The sequence below is a fragment of the Pyrus communis genome, chromosome 16, assembly GCF_041283825.1.
Source record: "Pyrus communis isolate YQ-2024b chromosome 16, ASM4128382v1, whole genome shotgun sequence".
Taxonomy (NCBI): Eukaryota; Viridiplantae; Streptophyta; class Magnoliopsida; order Rosales; family Rosaceae; genus Pyrus; species Pyrus communis.
This window is the reverse complement of record NC_142580.1, coordinates 29,496,308-29,502,068: the sequence shown is the minus strand read 5'-3', so window position 1 is coordinate 29,502,068 and position 5,761 is coordinate 29,496,308. Positions and strand designations below refer to the sequence as shown.

Sequence of the window (5,761 nt, the reverse complement as noted above, 5' to 3'; positions counted from 1 at the left end):
GTTCGAGACGCGTGGATATATGACTTTCAAACTTTAGTTCTATTTTCTCTCATTCTGTTCAATCATCAGCTACAAACTATTATGACGATGACCATTCTTTTACTTTTCCCTTTATTAACGTACAAAGTTGGCATCGATCACCCCTTGATTTTCTCTTGGATGGAATTCTTCCTCCTTAGCTCACATTTTATGGTTATGAGACGTTTGTATTATTTTATGGATACATTGGACACCTGTCACCTCTACCCTATCCTCTCAAACTTAATTTGTGTCGGTAAAAAGTGCAAAGAATATTTTGCAGAAGATTAATTTCTTCAATTGATACTAAGAGACTTTATACAAAGAGAGTACTTGCCGAAGAAGTAACCGATCCTACATTCTAGGGTTTACAGATAATCACAAATAAATTACAAACAATTTACAAGATAGTTTCCTAAAACTAAGCCAAGATATCAGGAATGATATCATTGACTTCTCAACACTCCCCCTCAAGTTGGAGAGTGGATATTGAGAACTCCCAACTTGTGAATGATCTTTGAGAAAGTTTCCTTCCCTAATGGCTTCGTGAGTACATCTGCAAGTTGATTGGAAGAAGGAACAAATCTCGTAACAACTGAACCGTCTTGTATCTTGTCCCGGATGAAGTGACAGTCCATTTCTATGTGCCTAGTTCTCTCATGAAAAACTGGGTTAGCAGCAATGTGAAGAGCTGCTTTATTGTCACAATGGAGCAGAGCCGGTCTTTGATGCAGTATACCTAGATCTTTCAATAAATATTGTAGCCATGATAATTCACAACAAGTTCCAGCCATGGCTCGATACTCGGCTTCCGCTGATGATAAAGACACAGTCTTTTGTCTTTTTGACTTCCAAGAAATCAATGAAGAGCCCAAAAAAATACAATACCCCGTAGTTGATCTTCGTGTTGTTGGACAACCTGCCCAGTCCGAGTCACAATATGCATTTAAGGCCAAATCATTTTCAGAAAAGAAGAACAAACCTTGTCTAGGTGTATTTTTGATATATTTCAAAATCCGAAGGGCTGCTTCCCTGTGTGGTGTGCGAGGCTCATGCATAAACCTGCTCAACACATGCACAGAATAGGTTATATCCAGCCTAGTGATTGTTAGGTATATCAGACTCCCCACCAATCTTCTATATTGTGCCGGGTCTTTGAGAATTGCACCATTGTCTGATAACTTAAGATTTTGTTCCATGGGAAATTCAATGGGGCGAGCTCCCAAAAGACCTCCATCTTTTAATATTTCTAAAGCATACTTTCGTTGGGAAATAAAGACTCCTTTCTTAGAACGTGATACTTCGATCCCAAGAAAGTACTTTAGATTGCCAAGATCTTTGATTTTAAAACGACCATTAAGGAACTGTTTTAGGGCATCGATAGCATTCGAATCATTCCCCGTAGTCAAAATATCATCAACATAAATTAGGAGGGCTGTAAAAGACTTGCCTTGTTTCCGGGTAAATAACGAGTAGTCAGCCTTGGATTGTTCAAAACCAGTGGATTGAATAGAGTCAGAAAACTTTGCAAACCATTGACAGGAAGCTTGTTTCAACCCATATAAAGACTTGCTGAGGCGACAAACCAAGTTCTCCCCCTGTCGCCGAAAACCTGGAGGAGGAGTCATATAAATTTCTTCATGAAGATCACGATGAAGAAAAACGTTGTTAACGTCTAACTGATGAAGAGACCACTGCCGTGAAGCAACAAGAGCCAATAAACACCAAACAGTGACCATCTTGGCAATAGGAGAAAACGGGTCATGGAAGTCAACACCTTTAAGCTGGGTATAGCCCTTGGCAACCAAACGTGCCTTATAGCGCTCAATGGAGCCATCAGAATGGTGCTTAATCTTGTAAACCCAACGGCAGCCAATGGGTGTTTTGCCACGGGGAAGGGAAGTAAGAGACCAAGTTTGGTTAGCTTCCAATGCCTCTAATTCAGAAGCCATGGCAGCTTGCCAATGAGGAAAACGAGCAGCTTCCTCGTAACTCCGGGGTTCAACCTGTTGAGTAATATGGGGAAGGGAAGATTGCTGTGCAGGTGAGAAACGATGGTAAGTAAGGTAATTAGCGAGTGGATACCGTGTACCTGGAGTGTGACCAGACGACGAAGACGATGGAGGATGTGGTTGGGTAAGCTTGAGAGTAAGACAATCATAATCACGTAACTTGGGTGGCGGAGAAGAATGACGGCTAGAGCGACGGAGCACCAGGGCAGGAGCAGGCGCTGACGTTGGGAGGTCAGGAACGGCAGATGCAAGAAGCGGTGCAGGAGGCGTGGGAGAGCCGGCAGCGGAAGGGGACGACTCAAGTGGAATCATAGGGTCGGGGGGGGGGGGGGGTGACACGGGATCAGGTAAGTGAGGTGAAATAAGTGGGACAGGTGAAGACACAGGTTGAGGGGAAGAAGAAGGCGAGGTTTGATAAGGAAAGATGTTTTCATGGAAGACAACATCACGACTAGTAAAGATTTGGTGAGTGGTGAGGTTATATAACTTGTAGGCTTTCTGACCAATAGGATATCCTATAAAAATGCATTTGTGGGCACGAGGAGAAAATTTGTGATTCACATTAACATCAGTGGCAAAAGCAAGGCAACCAAAGACTCTAAGGTGTGAAAAAGTAGGAGGTGTAGAATATAAACGTTCAAAAGGCGTTTTCTTGGAAAGAATGGGTGTGGGAAGACGGTTAATGAGATGAACGGCTGTGAGCACACATTCACCCCAAAAATGGAGGGGAAGATTAGCTTGAAAACGCAAGGCATGAGCGGTTTCAAGTATATGGCGATGCTTGCGTTCTACGACCCCATTTTGTTGAGGCGTATAAACGCAAGAATGTTGGTAAATCACTCCATGATCTTTAAAGAAGTCACGAAGAGACAAAAATTCCCCACCATTGTCAACACAAATTTGATGAATAGAAGTGTTAAATTGAGTTTTGACAAATGAAAAAAAAATTCTTGAGAATAGATTGTGTTTCATTTTTGTGTTGCATAAGGAAAATCCATGTGAAGCGAGAATAATCGTCTACAATGGTTAAAAAATACTTTGCTCGAGAAGTAGATGCAACTTTAAAGGGTCCCCAGATATCACAATGAATCAAAACAAAAGGTTTATTAGAAGAAATAGAACTAACATGAAAAGGTAATCGATGTTGCTTGGCTAAAGGGCAAACATCACAAGCATTATTAGATGCAAAAGGGAAATGTAACAATTGTTTGGACATGAAATCTAAACGAGGGGCTGACAAGTGACCTAAACGCCGATGCCATAGCTCCTTAGGTGAAAGCACAAGGTTGCAGAATCGCCGAGGATGCTGAGATTGCGCAGGAGCCAAGGCCACCAAGTAGTACAGCCCGCCTCTTCGATTACCCAAACCAATCACCGTCCTCGTCATTAGGTCCTGCATAACACACCAAGAAGGAAAGAAAGTTACTGAACAATGCAATCCACTCGTAATACGACTTACTGACATCAAATCTACTTTAAAGGTAGGCACACATAGCACATCTTGCAATCTAAAAGTAAAACTCAAAGGAATGTGACCGGTGGAAAGTATGCGGGTTGTCTCTCCACTGGGTAACAAAATAGGTGACAGTTTCTTATTTTCAACACCATTAGTTTACAATTCTGGTGAGTAAGTGATATGATCCGTTGCACCACTATTGATTATCCATCGATGGAGGTGCAAAGAGGGATTCGACAAACCTGTCTTGGCGGCATTGGCATTGGCCTGTGGCTGTTCATCACTACCCTGACCATTTATGATTTGAAGAATCTGTTGGTGGCTGCATTTCCTCTTTGGTGGCTGCATTTTCCAAGACATGATTTGCCGAGGAAGAACCCCGCTCCGTCTTAGGATGATGGTTCCCTTTCTGTGGCTTAACCTTATGCAAACGGTGTCCTGGTGGATACCCATGAAGTTGATAGCAGGTATCAATGGTATGGTAGTCTTGATCACAATGAGTACAATGCAAGGGTTTGCGATTAGAAGATTTCGAACCACTGTGACGCACAGCCATGGCTGCTGTGCCTGTAGTAACTCAGGAAGAAGCAAGGCTTCTTTGATTCTCTTCCTGGGAAATCGATGCATAGGCTTGACGAACAGTTGGAAGAGGATTTATCAACAGAAGCTGCCCTCGAACAACACTATAGGAGTCGTTAAGTCCTATGAGAAACTGCATCAACTTGTTCCTCTCATTCTGTGCTCCACAAGTGCAAGAAATGGAGTCACTGTAGGACGACAACTCATCCCATAAACTTTTCATCTTCGTATAGTATGCAGCAATAGAGAGTTGATCTTATGTAAGTGAAGCAATGTCCCGTTGTAGTTGAAAAATTCGAGGAGCATTACTTTAGCAATAGCGCTCACATAATTCTTCCCAAATTGCATGAGCATCAGTCATATAAAGGATACTGTCAGCAATATCCGAGTCAATGGAATTAATAATCCATGCTACAATCATGTCGTTGCATCTCTGCCATGAAGCGTGATCGTCCGGCTTGGTCTTGACAGAAGGTTGAAGGACAGTGCCACCAACAAAACAAAGTTTGGTTTTGGCACTCAAAGAGATCTTCATAGCACGAGACCAAGTTGAATAATTATCCCCATTCAAGGGCTTTGAAACCAGCATCATGGCTGGATGATCAGAATGATGAATAAAAAAAGGGTTGGAAACATTAGCCTTTGCATCGGAATTGCTTCCAGAAACAGCGTCGGTAGCCATGGCAAACGACGGAAAAGAACAGAGAAACAAAAGGCAGCAGAAGGAACTAGGTTTTCAGCCTAGCTCTGATACCATGTAAAAAGTGCAAAGAATATTTTGCAGAAGATTAATTTCTTCAATTGATACTAAGAGACTTTATACAAAGAGAGTACTTGCCGAAGAAGTAACCTATCCTACATTCTAGGGTTTACAGATAATCACAAATAAATTACAAACAATTTACAAGATAGTTTCCTAAAACTAAGCCAAGATATCAGGAATGATATCATTGACTTCTCAACAGTGTCGCATGTTATTTATGTACAACCAACTTTGCGTTAGCACATATAGTCCCTTCCTTCTGTTGAGGGTTTGATCATTTATAACGTGACTCTGCACTGTATTTTAACGATTCAACTGTTCATTTTTTATATTTCCCTCATAGATTATTTCCACAAAAAATGATTAAAATCTGAAACCATTGTTTGTTGGATTAATTGGTAGTGATATTAGCGTTTCCTTGAAAAAAATGTATGCAATTGGATGTTCTAATCGATTTAGATTTATCTAATTTTTACAAGAATGACATATACATGGATGATGTACTAAAATATAGACCGTTTGAATTGTTGAAAAATGTTAATGAATGAACAACACAAGATGTCCCTCAAATAAATTATTTTAGGGATCTCTCAAAGAAACGGGACTATATGTATTTATGTATTTATGTATGTATGTGTGTGTGTGTGTGTGTGTGTGTGTGTGTATGTGTGTGTGTGTGTATGCGGGTGTGTGTGTGTGTGTGTGTGACATACATATGTGTGTGTGTGTGTGTATAGCTTGTGGAGGAGTTTCCAGAGATTATCATGGTCAAATTTTTGGTGGTTTCTGCCAAGGGATTGACCATCACAACTCTTTCTTTGCAAAATTATTAATTATTATTATTGGTGTAGAGTTGCATTGTTTTCAGACTATGTTGGCTTTCCTGTCTACCACTTCTCAAATTAATTTGCATATTTGCATATAGGTTTGACT

The 5,761-nt window shown here is 40.9% G+C and overlaps 1 pseudogene; it reads right to left on the bottom strand.

Moving 5' to 3' along the window:
• Window positions 1-488: 488 nt before the first annotated feature.
• Window positions 489-4,747, bottom strand: LOC137732953 (uncharacterized; annotated as a pseudogene).
• Window positions 4,748-5,761: the final 1,014 nt, after the last annotated feature.